The sequence below is a fragment of the Arachis hypogaea genome, chromosome 16, assembly GCF_003086295.3.
Source record: "Arachis hypogaea cultivar Tifrunner chromosome 16, arahy.Tifrunner.gnm2.J5K5, whole genome shotgun sequence".
Lineage (NCBI taxonomy): Eukaryota > Viridiplantae > Streptophyta > Magnoliopsida > Fabales > Fabaceae > Arachis > Arachis hypogaea.
The window spans coordinates 100,332,523-100,355,652 of NC_092051.1; the positions used below are offsets into that span (position 1 = coordinate 100,332,523).

Here is a 23,130-nt window from a genome sequence, read left to right on the forward strand (position 1 = left end):
GATGAAAATGAACTTGATCCGGAGAATGCAACATCTCCTAAGCCCAATGAATCCCCATTTCTGATCTTACCCATTCTCTTTAATTTTTTCAATTTACTTTTATGAGTATCTTCCCCATTCCCATTTAAGATTCTACAATTTACTTTCCGCCATTTACATTCAGCTCTTTATTTCCAGCAATTTACATTTTCTGCTATTTACTTTCCCGCCATTTAATTTCCTGCAACTCTCAAACCAAATTCTGCTTCACTCAACTAGAACATTCCTCTAATTAAAGTTGCTTGACCAATCAATCCCTATGGGATTCGACCTCACTCTATTGTGAGTTTTTACTTGACGACAATTCGGTATACTTGCCGAAGGAAAATTGTTGAGAGACAAATTTCCATGCTATCAATGCTCCCACTTAGTTAACCTCTAACTATGAAGGTAGGTCAAATGGATAAATCAATATGAATCCTCAAGTCCTAGTCAACTCCCAAGGAAAGACTAGAGTTAGTGGAATTCAAGTCAATTAGCAACTTTCAATTATCAATCAACAAAGGAGTTTGATAACTCAAGAGTCTCCAATTACTCAACCAAAGCTAAGAACATATAAAGCTAATTTAAAATCCAACCAAGCATTTTATCAAATACTTGGAAGGCACAACATAAAAGCATAGAAAATCAATAAGAGATAATAAATTCCAAACAACCAATTGAAAGCATCAATAACATAAATTGAAGAAAGCAACCATAATTATGAAATATCTCAAATTGCATTAAATAGAAAATCAAATCTAACATGAGAATTCATAAACCAATTGGCAACATAAAGTAATCAATAAGGGAAATAAATAAACTAGAATGCTAGAACTAATAAGAGTAGAAGAGAAACTAATTAAACTAAGATAGAAATCTGAAATTGGGAAGAATTAAACCTAAGAATCCTAAAACCTAGAGAGAGGAGAGAGCCTCTCTCTCTAGAAAACTATATCTAAAACCTAAAATTATGTGAATGAAAGTTGTATGAATGAATTCCCCTGATTCCCCCACTCTGTAGCTGATGAGCGGATATTTTATACGCTTTTTGGGGGTGATTTCATGTAGTTTTTAGTATGTTTTAGTTAGTTTTTAGTATATTTTTATTAGTTTTTAGGAAAAATTCATATTTCTGGACTTTACTAGGAGTTTGTGTGCTTTTCTGTGATTTCAGGTATTTTCTGGCTGAAATTGAGGGATCTGAGCAAAAATCTGATTCAGGCTAAAAAAAAGACTGCTGATGCTGTTGGATTCTGACCTGCTTACACTCGAAATAGATTTTCTGGAGCTACAAAAGTCCAACTGGCGCGCTCTCAATTGCGTTGGAAAGTAGACATCCAGCGCTTTCCAGCAATATATAATAGTCTATACTTTGCACAAAGATAAACGATGTAAACCGGCGTTTAACGCCAGTTCCATGTTCCATTCTGGCATTAAACGCCAGAAACAGGTTTCAAGTTGGAGTTAAACGCCTAAAACAGGTTACAACCTGGCGTTTAACTCCAGAAAGAGCCTAGGCATGTGTAAAGCTCAAGTTTCAGCCCCAGCACACACCAAGTGGGCCCCAGAAGTGGATTTCTGCACTATCTATCGTAGTTTACTCATTTTCTGTAAACCTAGGTTACTAGTTTAGTATTTAAACAACTTTTAGAGATTTATTTTGTGGCTCATGACATTTTTAGATCTGAACTTTGTATCTTTGATGGTATGAGTCTCTAAAGTCCATTTTTGGGGTTGAGGAGCTCTGCTGTGTCTCGATGAATTAATGCAACCATTTCTGTTTTCTATTCAAACACGCTTGTTTCTATCTAAGATATTCATTCGCACTTCAATATGATGAATGTGATGATCCGTGACACTCATCACCATTCTCAACCTATGAACGTGTGCCTGGAAACCACCTCCGTTCTACCTTAGATTGAATGAGTATCTCTGGGTTCCTGTCTCATGAGTCTGATCACCTCTCCTGACAACAGAACTTTCAGATCTGTGAGACCAGAGTCTTCGTGGTATAAGCTAGAATCCATTGGCAGCATTCTTGAGATCCAAAAAGTTTAAACCTTGTCTGTGGTATTCCGAGTAGGATCCGGGAAGGGATGACTGCAACGAGCTTCAAACTCGCGAGTGCTGGGCGTAGTGACAGATGTAAAAGGATCAATGGATCCTATTCCATCACAAGTGAGAACCGACAGATGATTAGCCATGTACATGGACCTTTTTCACTGAGAGGACGGATGGTAGTCATTGACAACGGTGATCCACCAACATACAGCTTGCCATGGAAGGAGCCTTGCGTGCATGAAGAAGATGACAGTAGGAAAGCAGAGATTCAGAAGACAAAGCATCTCCAAAACTCCAACATATTCTCCATTACTGCATAACAAGTATTTATTTCATGCTCTTTTATTCTTCGCAATTCAAACTGATAATCATAATTGATATCCTGACTAAGAGTTACAAGATAACCATAGCTTGCTTCAAGCCGACAATCTCCGTGGGACTCGACCTTTACTCACGTAAGGTATTACTTGGATGACCCAGTGCACTTGCTGGTTAGTGGTACGAGTTGTAAAAAGTGTGATTTACAATTTCGTGCACCAAGTTTTTGGCGCCGTTGCCGGGGATTGTTCGAGTTTGGACAACTGACGGTTTATTTTGTTGCTTAGATTAGGGAAAATTTATCTTTTTTGTTTAGAGTAACTAAAATTGCGTCTTCTATTATTGTTTTTGGTTGAAACTTTTTTTTTCCAGAATCCTTGTTTTCTTTTTCAATTTTTCTTTTTTTTTTCCTTCAAAAATTTTTATAAACTAATAATTGAGTTTTTTCTTTGAGTTTAATTTCATATTTTAAGTTTGGTGTCAATTGCCTGATTTTATTTTTCTCTCATTTTTTTTCGAATTATTAGTGCTCAGAATATAAAAGTTTTTAAGTTTGGTGTCCTTTTTGTTTCTGTTTTCTTAAAAATTTTTCAGAAGTTGTTCTTAGCATTCATCATGATATTCAAAGTTTTCCTATTTGTTTCCTTTGTTTTGATAAAAAAAATTTAAGTTTGGTGTCATTTTTTACTGTTTCTCCTCTTTCTTCATTAAATTCAAAAATATATTTTCTCTTTATTTTAATTAATTTTCGAATTTTCATTTAAAAATTCAGATTTTTTTATTTTAAAACTTTCTATTCTATCTTATCTTAGTTTTGAAATTTCAAAATTCAAAATCTTTTTCAAAAATCATATCCAAAATTTTTCAAATCTTCTTAATTAAGTAAGTATTTTTGTTTTCAAATTTATTTTTCTCTTAGCTTTCGAAATTTACATTTTAATTTCTAATTGTTTTATTTTATCTTATTCTTTTTATTTATTCTTAATAATTCAGTTTGTTTCTAATAAAATAAAATAAAAAAAACAAAAATATATTTTGTTTGTAATTCATATCAATTCCATTTTATCCATCATGACCTAAATGGAAATGAACAGTTCAGAAGGACTCTGGGGTCATATGCTAACCCCATTACTGCTGCATATGGGAGTAGCATCTGTATACCTCCCATCAAAGCAAGAAGTTTTGAGCTAAATCCTCAACTCATTGTCATGGTGCAGCAAAATTGCCAGTATTTCGGTCTTCCACAGGAAGAACCTACTGAGTTTCTGGCGCAGTTCTTGCAAATTGCTAACACAGTGCGTGACAAGGAGGTAGATCAGGATGTATACAGGTTGTTACTGTTTCCTTTTGCTGTAAAAGATCAAGCTAAGAGGTGGTTAAATAACCAATCCACATCAAGCATAAGAACATGGACACAGTTATCAGACAAATTCCTGAATCAATATTTCCCTCCAAAAAGAATGACACAGCTAAGGTTGGACATCCAAGGCTTTAAACAAGAGGATGATGAATCCCTTTATAACGCCTGGGAGAGGTACAGAGGGATGCTAAGGAAATGCCCTTCTGAAATGTTTTCAGAGTGGGTGCAATTAGACATCTTTACTATGGGCTTACAGAAAAAGCTCAGGTATCTCTAGACCACTCAGCTGGTGGATCTATACACATGAGAAAAACTATTGAAGAAACTCAAGAGCTTATTGATATAGTTGCTAGAAATCAGCATCTGTACATAAGTAGTGGGTCCTCCATAAAAGAAGAAGCCAAAGCAGTATCTACTGAACTTGGTCCTCCAGAACAAGTTGCTGAACTCAATCAACAATTGTGTTTTCTAACAAAACAGCTAGCAGAATTCAAGGAGATGCTACAAGACACTAAAAATGCTAATAAAAATATGGAAGCACAATTGAATCAGACAAAACAGCAGTTATCAAAGCAGATAACAGAAGAGTGCTAGGCAGTTCAATTAAGAAGTGGAAAAATATTAAATACCTCACTTCAGAGCAGCAGAAAGCCAAGAAAAGAACAACTGACAGAGGATGAGCAAAATATTATCCAAAATCCCTCTAAGGACAGTAAGAGCCCAGAGAGGAATAACTCTGGCATTCAAACGCCAGAAAAGGATGCAAAGCTGGCGTTAAACGCCCAACCCACGCGCAGTTCTGGCGTTCAAACGCCAGAAACAGGCAAGGAGCTAGCGTCAAACGCCCAATGGAAGCTCAGTTCTGGCGTTCAAATGCCAGAAACAGGTAAGAAGTTGGCGTCCAACGCCAATCCAGCTTCCAACCCTGGCATTCAAATGCCAGTGAGGGATCAGACACACACAAGTGCTGATAGCAACCCCTCTAAAAAGGCTTCTCCAACCACCTCTGTAGGAAATAAACCTGTAGCAACTAAGGTTGAGGAATACAAAGCCAAGATGCCTTATCCTCAAAAACTCCACCAAGAGGAGCAGGATAAGCAATTTTCCCGCTTCGCAGACTATCTCAGGACTCTTAAAATAAAGATTCCGTTTGCAGAGGCACTTGAACAAATACCCTCTTATGCCAAGTTCATGAAAGAGATCTTGAGTCATAAGAAGGATTGGAGATAAACTGAAAGAGTTCTCCTCACTGAAGAATGCAGTGTAGTCATTTTGAAAAGCTTCCCAGAAAAGCTTAAAGATCCCGGGAGCTTTATGATACCATGCATATTAGAGGGTAATTGCACCAAGACAGCTTTATGTGATCTTGGGGCAAGTACCAACCTAATACCTGCATCCACTATCAGAAAGCTTGGTTTAACTGAAGAAGTCAAACCAACCCGGATATGTCTCCAACTTGCTGATGGCTCCATTAAATACCCATCAGGCGTGATTGAAGACATGATTATCAGGGTTGGGCCATTCGCCATTCCCACTGACTTTGTAGTGCTGGAAATAGAGGAGCACAAGAGTGCTACTCTCATTCTAGGAAGACCTTTCCTAGCAACTGGACGAACTCTCATTGATGTCCAAAAGGGGGAAGTAACCTTGAGAGTTAATAAGGATGAGTTTAAGTTAAATGCTGTCAAAGCCATGCAGCATCCAAACACACCAAAAGACTGCATGAAAGTTGATCTTATTGACTCTTTGGTAGAGGAGATCAACATGGCTGAGAGTCTCGAATCAGAGCTAGAAAACATCTTTAAAGATGTCAAGCCTGATCTGGAGGATTCATAGGAAATAAAAGAGCCTCTGAAAATTCCTCAGGAAGAGGAAAAACCTCCTAAACCCGAGCTCAAACCACTACCACCATCCCTGAAATATGCATTTCTAGGAGAAGGTGACACTTTTTCGGTGATCATAAGCTCTGCTTTAAATCCACAGGAAGAGGAAACACTACTTCAAGTGCTAAGGACACACAAGACAGCTCTTGAGTGGTCCATAAGTGATCTTAAGGGCATCAGCCCAGCAAGATGCATGCACAAGATCCTATTGGAGGACAATGCTAAGCCAGTGGTTCAACCACAGAGGCGGCTAAATCCAGCCATGAAGGAAGTGGTGCAGAAAGAGGTCACCAAGTTACTGGAGGCTGGGATTATTTATCCTATTTCTGATAGCCCCTGGGTGAGCCCTGTCCAAGTTTTTCCCAAGAAGGGAGGCATGACAGTGATTCATAATGAAAAAAATGAACTGGTTCCTACAAGAACAGTTACAGGGTGGCGTATGTGTATTGACTACAGAAGGCTCAATACAGCCACCAGGAAGGATCACTTTCCTTTACCATTCATAGACCAGATGCTAGAGAGACTAGCAGGTCATGAATATTACTACTTTTTGGATGGCTTTTCAGGCTACAACCAAATTGCAGTAGATCCTCAGGACCAAGAGAAAACAGCATTCACATGTCCTTTTGGAGTGTTTGCCTACAGAAGGATGTCTTTTGGTCTGTGCAATGCACCTGTAACCTCTCAGAAGTGCATGCTCTCTATCTTCTCTGATATGGTAGAGAAATTCTTGGAAGTCTTCATGGATGACTTTTCAGTATTTGGAGACTCATTCAGCTCCTGCCTTGACCATTTAGCACTTGTTCTGAAAAGATGCCAAGAGACCAACCTGGTTTTAAACTGGGAAAAATGTCACTTTATGGTGACTGAAGGAATTGTCCTTAGGCATAAAATTTTAAACAAGGGAATAGAAGTGGATCAAGCTAAAGTGGAAGTAATTGAAAAACTACCACCACCTGCCAATGTTAAGGCAATTAGAAGCTTTCTGGGGCATGCAGGATTCTATAGGATGTTTATAAAGGATTTTTCAAAAATTGCAAAACTTCTAAGCAACCTGCTAGCTGCTGACACGCCATTTGTGTTTGACACAGAGTGTATGCAGGCGTTTGAAACTCTGAAAGCTAAGCTGGTCACAGCACCAGTTATTTCTGCACCAGACTGGACATTACCATTCGAACTAATGTGTGATGCCAGTGACCATGCCATTGGTGCAGTATTGGGACAGAGGCATAACAAGCTTCTGCATGTCATTTATTATGCTAGCCGTGTTTTAAATGATGCCCAAAAAATTACACAACCACAGAAAAGGAATTACTTGCAGTGGTTTATGCCATTGACAAGTTTAGATCATACTTAGTAGGATCAAAAGTGATTGTGTACACTGACCATGCTGCTCTTAAATATCTACTTACAAAGCAGGATTCAAAACCCAGGCTCATAAGATGGGTGTTGCTTCTGCAAGAGTTTAACATAGAAATAAGAGACAGAAAAGGGACAGAAAACCAAGTGGCTAATCATCTATCCCCGATAGAACCAGTAGAAGGGGCGTCCTTTCCCTCTATTGAGATCTCTGAAACCTTTCCAGATGAGCAATTGTTTGCCATTCAGGAAACACCATGGTTTGCAGACATTGCAAACTATAAAGCTGCAAGATTTATACCCAAGGAGTACAGCAGGCAACAAAAGAAAAAATTAATTACTGATGCAAAGTACTACTTGTGGGATGAACCCTATCTCTTTAAGAGATGTGCAGACGGAATAATCCGTAGGTGTGTGCCTAGAGAAGAAGCACAGAAGATCTTATGGCATTGCCATGGGTCACAATATGGAGGCCATTTCGGAGGTGAGCGAACAGCCACCAAGGTCCTCCAATGTGGCTTCTACTGGCCTACCCTCTATAGAGATTCCCGAGAGTTTGTACGTAACTGTGACAGTTGCCAGAGGGCTGGTAATATGCTTCATGGTTACTGATAAACCATTATTTTATGATTTATATTGTGCTTAATTGTGTGGTTTTATCAAATCTTTACCCACTTATTCATTAAATAAGCATGCATTTATAATTCCTTCCTAAAAATGCTTTATGGTTGAAAACTTGCTTCCTAGAGACTTTTAATTTTGTATTTTAACTCCCCTTTATTCCATTCGATGCCGTGATCTGTGTGTTAAGTGTTTCAGGCTTTATAGGGCATGAATGACTTGGAGATTGGAAAGGAAGTTTGCAAAAATGGAAGGAACACAAGAAATTAAGGAGATGACCAGCGAGAAGTGACGCGGACGCATGGCTCACGCGACCGCGCAGATTGGAGACTGCACCAGTGTCGCGAAGGCGTGGACGACGCGCACGCGTGGCAAGGCAAAATGCTGGATGACGCGAACGCCTGGATGACGTGATCGCGTGACATGCGCGATCTGCAGAATTCGCTGGGGGAAATTTTGGGCCCTGTTTTGAACCAGTTTTCGGCCCAGAAAAGCAGATTAGAGCAAGGGAACATGCAGAGACAGAACAGAACATTCATTCCACATAGTTTTAGTTTTTTAGATCTGATTTTACCTCTCCTCTAGTTTTTCTCTCTACACATCCATAGTTCTTAGGATTTGATTTTATTTCTTTTTGGATCGGAACATTGGGAAGAGTTATTACCTCCGTCAAGACTTTGTCATTCTAGTTTGTTTCCTTACTTGTCACTTACTCTTTCATGTTCTGTATTTACTCAGAGTTATTCTTGGATTATTTCTAGAGTTTATTTATATAAGAACTATTTTTATTTTTAATTGATCTTTTAATTATTATTTATCATGTCTTCCTTTACTTCTCTTTCTTATGTTATGAAATTTACATTCACAATGAGCGAGTAGTTCCATAACTTGATTGGGAGATGATTGAAAGGAAACCTTGAGTTGGATTACTTAAAAGAAAAAATTGTAATTGGGTTTATTGTTGGACCGCCTTCTAGTTATTGACACTAGTCCTTCCCAAGGGAGAGGATTAGGACTTGTGACTAGAAATAGTTTTCCAACTTGCTTGACTTCCCTCTACCTAGTAAAGGGTAACTAAGCAGAACAACCTCCAATTATCAATTAATCTTGAGAGTACTCCAACAAGAATAGGGCTTCCAACTAATCTACTCCCAGTCAAGGTTTTTATTTAAAATTACATAATTTCTCTAATTTAATTCCTGCTTATCAACTCAACCCATTTTGGAAAACATCTGATTAATAAAATAGCACATCTTTCTGCAACTCGTTGGGAGACGACCTGGGATTCATACTCCCAGTATTTTAATTTTAATTTTGTGACAATCCTTCTAAATTGATAAGTGGATTTTTGGTTGGTTAAGAACTGTACTTGCAACGTATCTCTTATAATAAATTCTTAACTCGTCAATTTCCGCTATGTCAATGTTTGGCGCCGTTGCCGGGGAGTTGCAACTGAGTGCTAAGTTATTGATTGAAATTTATTTATTTTCATTTTATTTTATTTTTGCTACTATGAGCTACATGTTTCTTTCGATAAATGACGCGTTCACTTCTAGATCCAAGCTTGCCAGTATTTGATCCTGAGATTGAAAGAACTATCTCACAAATAAGGCAAGCTCGGCGTCGGTTAATCCTCTCTGAGGGCGAATCTGAAACGTCACTTGAGGAAAAAACAAGCTCCCTTTTTGCTGATTCGGTTGATTTACGTGTAGGTGACATGGCAGCACCTAGGAGAATTACTATCCAGGAGGCTGGAGCCCCTGATTTCACAATGCAACCGTTTCAAGCGCATCACTCAGCAGTGGCTACAGACTTTAAAATAAAGACTGCACTGCTCAACTTGATGCCTAAGTTTCATGGCTTACCTGCTCAAGAGCCTATCAAGCACCTGAGGAATTTCCAAGCAGCCTGTTCTACTGTCAGGTGTGATGGTGCAGATAAAACTTCTATTCTGTTGAAAGCTTTCCCATTCTCTCTTGAGGAAAAAGCAAGAGAGTGGTACTACACTCAACCCGCAGCAACCGTTTTTGACTGGGATACGCTCAGAAGAGAATTTTTGGAAAAATTCTTTCCAGTCGAAGTTACTGATAAACTGAGGAAGGACATTTCCATGATTGTCCAGGACGAATCCGAGACTCTCTATGAATATTGGGAGCGCTTCAACAATCTTCTGGAAGCATGCCCCCACCATATGATTGACAAGATAGTGTTGCTCGGCTACGTCACACAAGGCATGAGGCCCCAAGATAAAACCACATTGGAGAGTGCTAGCAATGGGTCTATAAAAAAGTACAAGACCACTGATGAGGCATGGCAATTGATCAGTGACTTGGCTGAGTCTACAAGGAATCACAGGCAGAAACAAAGTCGCTCAAAGGCTGTTGCAGAGGTATCTTCTAGCAAAGAAACTATTGCTCTGGCTCAGAGTATATGTGAAATGACCAACTTACTGAAGCAGATGCAGCTGAGTCAACAACAAGCATAGCAAAGGCAACAGTTAGTCCCACAGAGAGTGTGTGGGATCTGCGCCGATTACAACCATTATACTGATGAATGTCCGTAGCTCCAGCAGGAAGACAATACTGTGGCAGCCACTCATAACTTCTATAACCGCCCTAACCAAGGGTACAATCAAGGTGGCAGTTACAGCCATGGATGGCAGGACAACTCTAACCAGAATTGGAGGGACAACAATAACAGAGGAGGTAGAGACAATCAAGGATATCAGAGGTGGAATAATAACAACAACAGGCAGCAGAACCAGAACCAGCCTTACAGAGCACGCCACCTGAGGCAGTTGGTGTGCGAAATCGTGATCATTGCTTCCTTGGTAACGGCGCTAAAAACTCAATATGCACGTTCATGATCTTAATTCTATTTCACAACTTTGTACAACTAACCAGCAAGTGTACTGGGTCGTCCAAGTAATAAACCTTACCTGAGTAAGGGTCGATCCCACGGAGATTGTTGGTATGAAGCAAGCTATGGTCATCTTTTAAATCTCAGTCAGGCGGATATTAAATTGTATTAAGAAATTATAGTGGATGAAAATAAATAAAATAGGATAGAGATACTTATGTAAAATATTGGTGAGAATTTCAGATAAGCGTATAGAGATGCTTTCGTTCCTCTGAACCTCTGCTTTCCTACTGTCTTCATCCAATCTTTCCTACTCCTTTCCATGGCAAGCTGTATGTAGGGCATCACCGTTGTCAATAGCTACATCCCATCCTCTCTGTGAAAATGGTCCGATGCGCTGTCACTGCATGGCTAATCATCTGGAGGTTCTCGATCATACTGGAATAGGATTCACCCTCCTTTTGCGTCTGTCACTACGCCCAGTACTCGCGAGTTTGAAGTTCGTCACAGCCATCCCTTCCCGGATCCTACTCGGAATACCACAGACAAGGTTTAGAATTTCCGGATCTCAGGAATGGCCATCCATGGGTTCTAACTTATACCACGAAGATTCTAATATCTCGGACTCGGTCCTCTGTATTAGATATCCAAGAGATACTCATTCTAGCTTGTTTGCATGTAGAACGGAAGTGTTTATCAGGCACGCGTTCGTAGGTGAGAATGATGATGAGCGTCACATAATCATCACATTCATCATGTTCTTGGGTGCGAATGGATATCTTAGAATAGGAATAAGCTTGAATTGAATAGAAAAACAGTAGTACTTTGTATTAATTCATGAGGAACAGCAGAGCTCCACACCTTAATCTATGGAGTGTAGAAACTCTACCGTTGAAAATACATAAGTGATAATGGTCCAGGCATAGCCGAATGGCCAGCCCCCATGAAAGTCTAAGATAGCATAAAACTAATCAAAGATGATCCGAAGATCGCATAAATTCCTATTTATACTAAACTAGTTACTAGGGTTTACAGAAATGAGTAAATGATGCAGAAATTCACTTCCGGGGCCCACTTGGTGTGTGCTTGGGCTGAGCTTGAAGTTTACACGTGGAGAGGTCATTCTTGAAGTTGAACGCCAGTTTGTAACGTGTTTCTGGCATTGAACTCCACTTTGCAACTTGTTTCTGGCGCTGAACGCAAGACTACAACATAGAACTGGCGTTCAATGCCAGTTTGCGTCATCTAAACTCGAGAAAATATAGACTATTATATATTTCTGGAAAGCCCTGGATGTCTACTTTCCAACGCAATTGGAAGCACACCATTTGGAGTTCTGTAGCTCCAGAAAATCCACTTTGAGTGCAGGGAGGTCAGAATCCAACAGTATCTGCAGTCCTTCTTCAACCTCTGAATCTGATTTTTGCTCAAGTCCCTCAATTTCAGCCAGAAAATATCTGAAATCACAGGAAAATATACAAACTCATAGTAAAGTCCAAAAATATAATTTTTATTTAAAAACTAATAAAAATATACTAAAAACTAGCTAAATCATACTAAAAACTATGTAAAAACAATGCCAAAAAGCGTATAAATTATCCGCTCATCACAACACCAAACTTAAATTGTTGCTTGTCCCCAAGCAACTGAAAATAATATAGGATAAAAAGAAGAGAATATACTATAAATTCCAAAATATCAATGAAACTTAGTTCCAATCAGATGAGTGGGACTTGTAGCTTTTTGCCTCTTAAATAGTTTTGGCATCTCGCTTTATCCATTGAGGTTCAGAATGATTGGCATCTATAGGAACTCAGAGTTCAGATAGTGTTATTGATTCTCCTAGTTCAATATGTTGATTCCTAAACACAGTTACTTTATGAGTCTTGGCCGTGGCCCTAAGCACTTTGTTTTCCAGTATTACCACCGGATACATAAATGCCACAGACACATAATTGGGTGAACCTTTTCAGATTGTGACTCAGCTTTGCTAAAGTCCCCAATTAGAGGTGTCCAGGGTTCTTAAGCACACTCTTTTTTTGCTTTGGACCTTGACTTTAACCGCTCAGTCTCAAGTTTTCACTTGACACCTTCACACCACAAGCACATGGTTAGGGACAGCTTGGTTTAGCCGCTTAGGCTAGGATTTTATTCTTGTAGGCCCTCCTATCCACTGATGCTCAAAGCCTTGGATCCTTTTTATTTACTCTTGCCTTTTGGTTTTAAGGGCTATTGGCTTTTTTCTCTTGCCTTTTGGTTTTAAGAGCTTTTGGCTTTTTCTGCTTGCTTTTTCTTTTTCTTTCTCTCTTTTTTTTTCTACAAGCTTTTGTATTCACTGCTTTTTCTTGCTTCAAGAATCATTTTTATGATTTTTCAGATTATCAAATAACATGTCTCCTTTTTCCTTATTCTTCAAGAGCCAACATATTTAACATTCATAAACATCAACTTCAAAAGACATATGCACTGTTCAAGCATTCATTCAGAAAACAAAAAGTATTGTCACCACATCAAAATAATTAAACTAGTTTCAAGGATGAATTCGAAACCCTGTACTTCTTGTTCTTTTGTTTTTAAAATAGTTTTCATTTAAGAGAAGTGATGGATTCATATTCATGACTTTAAGGCATAGACACTTAGACACTAGTGATCATACAGTAAAGACACAAACATAAATAAAACATAAAGCTCAAAAATCGAAAAAACAGGAAAATAAATAAACAAGGAGATTAAGGAATGAGTCCACCTTAGTGAGGGTGGCGTCTTCCTCTTCTTGAAGAACCAATGGTGCTCTTGAGCTCCTCTATGTCTCTTCTTTGTCTTTGTTGTTCCTCCCTCATAGCTCTTTGATCTTCTCTAATTTCATGGAGGATGATGGAATGCTCTTGGTGCTCCATCCTTAGTTGTCCCATGTTGGAACTTAATTCTCCTACGGAGGTGTTGATTTGCTCCCAATAGTTTTGTGGAGAAAAGTGCATCCCTTGAGGCATTAGTGGTTATGGAAAAACAAAAAAAGCAATGCTTTTTCCACACCAAACTTAAAATGTTTGCTCATCCTCGAGCAAAAGAAGAAAGAGGATGAGAAAAAGAAGAGATGGAGGAGATGGAGGTGTGTGAATGGTTCGGCCACTGGGGGTTTTAGGTGGTTATGATGTGTGAAAAGGAAGGAGTGATGGTTTGAATTTGAGTGGGTGGGTGTAGGTGGGTGTATGATGGTTTTGGAGGGGAATTGGAGGTGATTGGTGGAGGTTATTTTGGGGAAGGGTGTTTATTGGGAAGAGAGGATGAATGTTGAGAAGAGGGAAGAATATGAGTAGAGGTAGGTGGGTATCCTGTGGGGTCCACAGATGCTGAGATGATCCTGTGGGGTCCACAGATTCTGAGGTGTCAAGGATTTGCATCCCTGCACCAATTAGGCATGTAAAACGCCTTTGCATGCAATTCTGGCGTTTAAACGCTGAATTGATGCTTGTTCTGGGCGTTCAACACCCAGATGCAGCATGTTTCTGGCGTTGAACGCCAGTTCTATGCTTGTTTCTGGCGTTCAGCGCCAGCTCTTCCCAGGGTGCATTCCTGGCATTTGAACGCCAGGATGTTGCTTGTTTCTGGCGTTCAACGCCAGATCCATGCTCTGTTCTGGCGTTGAACGCCAGCCAGATGCTCCTTACTGGCGTTTAAACGCTAGTAAGTCCTTCCTCCAGGGTGTGATTTTTCTTCTGCTGTTTTTGATTCTGTTTTTAATTTTTGTATTTATTTTGTGACTTCACATGATCATGAACCTAATAAAACATGAAAGAACAATGAAAATAAAAATAAAATTAGATAAATAAAAATTGGGTTGCCTCCCAACAAGTGCTTCTTTAATGTCACTAGCTTGACAGTGGGCTCTCACGGAGCCACACAGGTGATCAGGTTAATTTAATAGACTCCCAACACCAAACTTGGAGTTTGGATATGGGAGTTCAACACCAAACTTAGAGTTTGGCTGAGGCCTCCCAACACCAAACTTAGAGTTTGACTGTGGGGGCTTTAGTTGACTCTGTACTGAGAGAAGCTTCTCATGCTTTCTCTCCATGGTTACAGAAGGAGATCCTTGAGTTTTAAACACAAGGTTGTCCTCATTCAGTTGAAGGACCAACTCTCCTCTATCTACATCAATCACAGCTCTTGTTGTGGCTAAGAAGGGTCTTCCAAGGATGATGGATTCATCCTCATCCTTTCCAGTGTCTAGGATTATGAAATCAGCAGGGATGTAAAGGCCTTTAACCTTTACTATCATGTCCTCTACTAGTCCATAAGCCATTTTCATAGATTTGTCTGCCATCTCTAATGAGAAATTGGCATCCTGTACCTCAAGGATTCCTAGTTTCTCCATTACAGAGAGTGGCATGAGATTTATCCCTGACCCAAGGTCACATAGAGCCTTTTCAAAGGTCATGGTGCCTATGGTACAAGGTATTAGGAACTTTCCAGGATCCTGTTTCTTCTGAGGTAATGTCAGTTGATCCAGATCATTCAGTTCATTGATGAGCAAGGGATGTTCATCTTCCCAAGTCTCATTGCCAAATAATTTGGCATTCAGCTTCATGATTGCACCAAGGTACTTGGCAACTTGCTCTTCAGTAACATCCTCATTCTCTTCAGAAGAAGAATACTCATCAGAGCTCATGAAGGGCATAAGGAGGTTCATTGGAATCTTTATGGTCTCTAGATGAGCCTCAGATTCCTTTGGTTCCTCAGAGAGAAACTCCTTGTTGATCACTGGACGTCCCAGGAGGTCTTCCTCACTGGGATTCACGTCCTCTTCCGCTTTTGTGGGTTCGGCCATGATTGATATATCAATGGCCTTGCACTCTCTCTTTAGATTCTCTTCTGTATTGCTTGGGAGAGTACTAGGAGGTGTTTCAGTGATTTTCTTACTCAGCTGGCCCACTTGTGCCTCCAAATTTCTTATGGAGGACCTTGTTTCACTCATGATACTTAGAGTAGTCTTGGACAGATCAGAGACTAAGTTTGCTAAATTAGAGGTAATTTGTTCAGAGTTCTCTGTCTGTTGCTGAGAAGATGATGGAAAAGGCTTGCTATTGCTAAACCTGTTTCTTCCACTATTATTAAAGCCTTGTTGAGGCTTTTGTTGATCCTTCTATGAGAGATTTGGATGATTTCTCCATGAGGGATTATAGGTGTTTCCATAAGGTTCACCCATGTAATTCACCTCTGCTATTGCAGGGTTCTCAGGATCATAAGCTTCTTCCTCAGAAGATGCCTCTTGAGTACTGTTGGATGATTCCTTCAATCCATTTAGACTCTGAGAGATCATATTGACTTGCTGAGTCAATATTTTATTCTGAGCCAATATGGCGTTCAGAGTATCAATTTCAAGAACTCCCTTCTTCTGAGGCGTCTCATTATTCACGGAATTTCTCTCAGAAGTATACATGAATTGATTATTTGCAACCATGTTAATAAGTTCTTGAGCTTCTGCAGGCGTTTTCTTTAGGTGAATGGATCCACCTGCAGAATGGTCTAGTGACATCTTGGAGAACTCAGACAGACCATAATAGAATATATCCAGAATGGTCCATTCTGAAAGCATGTCAGGAGGACACCTTTTGGTCATCTGCTTGTATCTTTCCCAAGCTTCATAGAGGGATTCACCATCTTTTTGCTTGAAGGTCTGAACATCCACTCTAAGCTTGCTCAGCTTTTGAGGAGGAAAGAACTTAGCCAAGAAGGCCGTGACCAGCTTATCCCAAGAGTTCAGGCTATCTTTAGGTTGTGAGTCCAACCATGTTCTAGCTCTGTCTCTTACAGCAAAAGGGAAAAGCATGAGCCTGTAGACTTCAGGATCTACTCCATTAGTCTTAACAGTCTCACAGATCTGCAGGAACTCAGTTAAAAACTGGTAGGGATCTTCTGATGGAAGTCCATGGAATTTGTAGTTCTGTTACATTAGAGCAACTAATTGAGGTTTCAGCTCAAAATTGTTTGCTCCAATGGTGGGGATTGAGATGCTTCTTCCATCAAACTTGGAAGTAGGTGTAGTATAATCGCCAAGCATCCTCCTTGCATTATTATTATTTTTGGCTGCCATCTCCTCTTCCTGTTCGAAAATTTCTGTAAGGTTGTCTCTGGATTGTTGTATTTTAGCTTCTCTTAGTTTCCTTTTTAGAGTCCTTTCAGGTTCAGGGTCTACTTCAACAAGAATGTTCTTGTCCTTGCTCCTGCTCATATGAAAAAGAAGATAACAAGAAAAGAAAAGGAATCCTCTATGTCACAGTAAAGAGGTTCCTTATTGTTAGTAGAAGAAGAAAGGGAATAGGAGTGAAGAAGAATAGATAATCCAAACACAAGGGTGAGGATAGGAGCAGAGGTATGAGATGAAAAAAAGTGTTAGTAGATGAATAAATAAAATTGAATTTAAAAATTAAAGTTGAAAATTGAATTTGAAATCAAATTAAATTAAAATTAAAACAATTAGTTAATTAAAAAAAGGAAATTTGAAAAAGAGGGAAGTATTTTCGAAAATTAGAGAGAGAGAGTTAGTTAGGTAGTTTTGAAAAAAGATAAGAATCAAACAAAAAGTAATGTGGTTAATTGAAAAAGATTTGAAAATTAAATTTGAAAAGATAAGAAGATAGGAAGTTAGAAAAGATATTTTAAAATCAAATTTTTGAAAAAGATATAATTTAAAAAGATATGATAGAAAGATATGATTAAAATTAGTTTGAAAAAGATTTGAATTTTAAAATCAAAATTAATGACTTGACTCACAAGTAATCACAAGATATGATTCTAGAACTTAAAGTTTGAATCTTTCTTAACAAGAAAGTAACAAACTTGAAATTTTTGAATCAAAATATTAATTGTTGATAATATTTTCGAAAATTATGAGATAGAATTAAGAAAAAGATTTTTGAAAATTTTTTTTTATAATTTTCGAAAATAAATAAGAAAAATGAAAAAGATTCGATTTTTGAAAAATATTTTGAAAAAGATAAGATTTTCAAATTGAAAATTTGATTTGATTCATAAGAAACAACTAAATTTTAAAAATTTTTGACTAAATCAAATCAAATTTTTGAAAATTATGAGTGAAATAAGGGAAAGATATATTTTTTTTTTGAATTTTTAATGAAGAAAAAGAAAAACATGAAAAAGACTCATAACATAAAAATTATTAATCAAAACACATAATGCATGCGAGAACACTTTGAATGTCAAGATGAACACCAACAACACTTTGAAGATCAAGATGAACATCAAGACTTATTTTTGAAAATTTTTAAGAAAAGAAAAACATGCAAGACACCTGGTGCACGAAATTGTGATGTCCAGGCTCAAACAATCCCTGGCAACGTGAGCAACTTGGTACGCGTAATCGTGATTACACTTTAATTATGGAAAATTCATGGCTCTTTCTTTCCCTGGCAATGGCGCCAAGAACATGGTGCCAATACCATGGTTCACAACTTCGATACAACTAACCAGCAAGTGCACTGGGTCGTCCAAGTAATACCTTACGTGAGTAAGGGTCGAATCCCACGGAGATTGTCGGTATGAAGCAAGCTATGGTCACCTTGCAAATCTCAGTTAGGCAGATATAAATTGATAATGGTGTTTTCGAATATTAATTAATAGAATAGGGATAGAAATACTTATGCAGATCATTGGTGAGAATTTCAGATAAGCGAATGGAGATGCTTTCGTCCCTCTGAACCTCTGCTTTCCTGCTATCTTCATCCAATCAGTCTTACTCCTTTCCATGGCTGGCTTTATGCAAGGGCATCACCGTTGTCAGTGGCTACATCCCCTCCTCTCAGTGAAAAATATGCTCACATGCTCTGTCACAGCACGGCTAATCATCTGTCGGTTCCCGATCATGCTGGAATAGGATTCACCCTCCTTTTGCGTCTGTCACTAACGCCCAGCACTCGCGAGTTTGAAGCTCGTCACAGTCATTCAATCATTGAATCCTACTCGGAATACCACAGACAAGGTTTAGGCTTTCCGGATTCTCTTGAATGCCGCCATCATTCTAGCTTACGCCACGAAGATTCTGATTAGGAGATCTAAGAGATATTCATTCTAGCTTATTTCATGTAGAACGGAAGTGTTTGTCAGGCACGTGTTCATAGGGGAGAATGGTGATGAGCGTCACACATAATCATCACCTTCATCACGTTCTTGGGTGAGAATGGATATCTTAGAAGCGAAATAAGATGAATTGAATAGAAAACAGTAGTACTTTGCATTAATTTTTGAGGAACAGCAGAGCTCCACACCTTAATCTATGGAGTGTAGAAACTCTACCGTATGAAAATACATAAGTGAAGGTCCAGGCATGGCCGAGATGGCCAGCCCCTCTGATCTAAGAACAATGCATTAAAAGATGATCCTAAGATCCTAAGATGATCAAAAGATAATCCAAAGATTTCTAATACAGTAGTAAGAGGTCCTATTTATAATAAACTAGCTACTAGGGTTTACATGAGTAAGTAATTAATGCATAAATCCACTTCCGGGGCCCACTTGGTGTGTGCTTGGGCTGGGCTTAAGTATTGCACGTGTAGAGGTCCTTTTTGGAGTTGAACGCCAGCTTTTGTGCCAGTTTGGGCTTTCAACTCTGGTTTTGGCTCCTTTTCTGGCGCTGGACGCCAGGTTTGGGTAGAAAGCTGGCGTTTGAACGCCAGTTTACGTCGTCTATTCTTGGCCAAAGTATGGACTATTATATATTACTGAAAAGCCCTGGATGTCTACTTTCCAACGCAATTGGAAGCGCGCCATTTCGAGTTTTGTAGCTCCAGAAAATCCATTTTGAGTGTAGGGAGGTCAGAATCCAACAGCATCAGCAGTCCTTCTTCAACCTCTGAATCTGATTTTTGCTCAAGTCCCTCAATTTCAGCCAGAAAATACCTGAAATCACAGAAAAACACACAAACTCATAGTAAAGTCCAGAAATGTGGATTTAACATAAAACTAATGAAAACATCCCTAAAAGTAACTAGATCCTACTAAAAACATACTAAAAACAATGTCAAAAAGCGTATAAATTATCCGCTCATCACAACACTAAACTTAAATTGTTGCTTGTCCCCAAGCAACTGAAAATCAAATAGGATAAAAAGAAGAGAATATACTATAAATTCCAAACTATCAATGAAACATAGCTTCAATCATATGAGCGGGACTTATAGCTTTTTGCCTCTTGAATAGTTTTGGCATCTCACTTTATCCATTGAGGTTCAGAATGATTGGCATCTATAGGAACTTCAGATTTCAAATAGTGTTATTGACTCTCCTAGTTCAGTATGATGATTCTTGAACACAGCTTCTTTATGAGTCTTGGCCGTGGCCCTAAGCACTTTGTTTTCCAGTATTACCACCGGATACATAAATGCCACAGACACATAATTGGGTGAACCTTTTCAGATTGTGACTCAGCTTTGCTAAAGTCCCCAATTAGAGGTGTCCAGGGTTCTTAAGCACACTCTTTTTTTGCTTTGGACCTTGACTTTAACCGCTCAGTCTCAAGTTTTCACTTGACACCTACACGCCACAAGCACATGGTTAGGGACAGCTTGGTTTAGCCGCTTAGACTAGGATTTTATTCCTTTAGGCCCTCCTATCCACTGATGCTCAAAGCCTTGGGATCCTTTTTAATTGCCCTTGCCTTTTGGTTTTAAGGGTTCTTGGCTTTTTCTGCTTGCTTTTTCTCTTTTTTTTTTCTATATTTTTTTTTGCCTATTTTTTTTTTCTGCAAGCTTTGTTCTTTGCTGCTTTTTCTTGCTTCAAGAATCATTTTATGATTTTTCAGATTATCAAATAACATGTCTCCTAGTCATCATTCTTTCAAGAGCCAACATATTTAACATTCTTAAACAACAACTTCAAAAGACATATGCACTGTTCAAGCATACATTCAGAAAACAAGAAGCATTGTCACCACATCAATATAATTAAACTAAGTTCAAGGATAAATTCGAAACTCATGTACTTCTTGTTCTTTTGAATTAAAACATTTTTCATTTAAGAGAGGTGATGGATTCATAGGACATTCATAACTTTAAGACATAGTTACTAATTACTAATGATCATGTAATGAAGACACAAACATAGATAAGCACATAACATAGAAAACGAAAAACAGAAGAAGTAAGAGCAAGGAATGAATCCACCTTAGTGATGGTGGCGTTTCCTTCTTGAGGAACCAATGATGTCTTTGAGCTCTTCTATGTCTCTTCCTTGTCTTTGTTGCTCCTCCCTCATTGCTTTTTAATCTTCTCTAATTTCATGAAGCATGATGGAGTGCTCTTGATGTTCCACCCTTAGTTGTCCCATATTGGAACTCAATTCTTCTAAGAAGGTGTTGATTTGCTCCCAATAGTTTTGTGGAGGAAAGTGCATTTGAGGCATCTTCGGGATCTCATGGAAATGAGCTTCTTGCGCCTCTTGAGCTCCATGACTGGGCTCTCTTGCTTGCTCCATCTTTTTCTTAGTGATGGGCTTGTCCTCTTTAATGAGGATATTTCCTTCTATGAAAGCTCCAGCTGAGTAACATAGATGGCAAATGAGGTGAGGGAAGGCTAACCTTGCCATAGTGGAGGACTTGTCAGCCACCTTGTAGAGTTCTTGAGGTATAATCTCATGAACTTCCACCTCTTCTCCAATCATGATACTATGGATCATGATGGCCCGGTCTATAGTAACTTCAGACCGGTTGCTAGTGGGAATGATTGAGCATTGAATGAACTCCAACCATCCTTTAGCTACAGGCTTGAGGTCCAATCTTCTTAGTTGAACCGGCTTGCCTTTGGAGTCAATCTTCCATTGAGCTCCTTCTACACATATGTCCATAAGGACTTGGTCCAACCTTTGATCAAAGTTAACTCTCCTTGTGTAGGGGCGTGCGTTCTCTTCCATGTTTGGCAAGTTGAACGCCAACCTCACATTCTCCGGATTAAAATCTAAGTATTTCCCCCGAACCATTGTAACATAGTTCTTTGGATCCGGGTTCCTACTTTGATCAGGGTTCTTGGTGATCCATGCATTAGCATAGAACTCTTGAACCATTAGGATGCCGACTTGTTGGATGGGACTTCCCAACTTCTTCTTTGAATTTCATGTCGGATCTCCGGATACTCATTTCTTTTGAGTTTGAAAGGGACCTCAGGGATCACCTTCTTCTTGGCCACAACATCATAGAAGTGGTCTTGATGGGCTTTGGAGATGAACCTTTCCATCTCCCATGACTCGGATGTGGAAGCTTTTGTCTTCCCTTTCCCCTTTCTAGAGGATTCTCCGGTCTTAGGTGCCATCAATGGTAATGGAAAAACAAAAAGCTTATGCTTTTACCACACCAAACTTAGAATTTTGCTCGCCCTCGAGCAAGAGAAGAAAGAATGGATGAAGAAGAAGAAAAAAATGGAGGAGAGGGAGAGTGGGGAGTGTTTCGGCCAAGAAGGGTGTAGAGGGGTGTGTTGTGTGAATTTGATGAAGAATGGAGGGCTTTATATAGGGAAGGGATGGGGGAAAGGTTTCGGCCATATGGGTGGGTTTGGGTGGGAAATTGGTTTTGAATTTTGAAGGTAGGTGGGGTTTATGAGGTAGGTTTATGGGGGAAGAGTGGATGGATGTGAGTGGTGAAGAGGTGATGGGGAAGAGAGTTTGAGGTGATTGGTGAAGGGTTTTTTGGGAAGAGTGTTTATGGGGTTGTGTGAAAGAAAGTGGTGAGAAGAAGTGAGTGGAGGTAGGTGGGGATTCTGTGGGGTCCACAGATCCTGAGTGGATCCTGTGGGGTCCACAGATCCTGAGGTGTTCAAGGATTTACATCCCTGCACCCATTAGGCATGTAAAAATGCCTTTGCACCCAACTCTGGGCGTTCAGCGCCAGGTTGGTGGCCATTTTGGGCGTTCAACTCCCATTTGTGTGCCATTTCTGGTGTTGAACGCCAGAACCATGCCTGTTCTGGCGTTCAGCGCCCAGAAGCTGCCCATTTTGGGCGTTCAGCGCCAGAACCATGCTCTGTTCTGGCGCTGAACGCCAGACAGATGCTCCTCCAGGGTGTGATTTTTCTTCTGCTGTTTTTGATTCCGTTTTCAATTTTTATATTTATTTTGTGACTTCACATGATCATGAACCTATAAAGACATATAATTAAGAAAAATATAGTTAGATAAATAAAAATTTGGTTGCCTCCCAACAAGCGCTTCTTTAATGTCAATAGCTTGACAGTGGGCTCTCATGGAGCCTCACATATGTGCAGAGCTTTGTTGAGACTCTCCAACACCAAACCTAGAGTTTGGATATGGGAGTTCAACACCCAACTTAGAGTTTGGTTGTGGCCTCCCAACACCAAACTTAGAGTTTGACTGTGGGGGCTCTGGTTGACTCTGCTTTAAGAGAAGCTTTTTCTGCTTCCTCTCCATGGTTGCAGAGGGAGATCCTTGAGTTTTAAACACAAGGGAGTTCTCATTCCATTGAAGGACTATTTCACCTCTGTCAACATCAATCACAGCTCTTGCTGTGGCCAGGAAAGGTCTTCCTAGGATGATGGATTCATCCTCTTCCTTTCCAGTATCCAGGACTATGAAATCAGCAGGGATGTAAAGGCCTTCAACCTTTACTAACACGTCCTCTACTTGTCC

The 23,130-nt window shown here is 39.4% G+C and overlaps 1 non-coding gene across 1 annotated transcript; it reads left to right on the plus strand.

The window, feature by feature from the left end:
* Nucleotides 1–16,072: 16,072 nt before the first annotated feature.
* On the plus strand, nt 16,073–16,180 carry LOC112760731 (small nucleolar RNA R71). The gene has a single exon (XR_003181158.1). It is a non-coding gene; the product is annotated as a small nucleolar RNA R71 (small nucleolar RNA).
* Nucleotides 16,181–23,130: the final 6,950 nt, after the last annotated feature.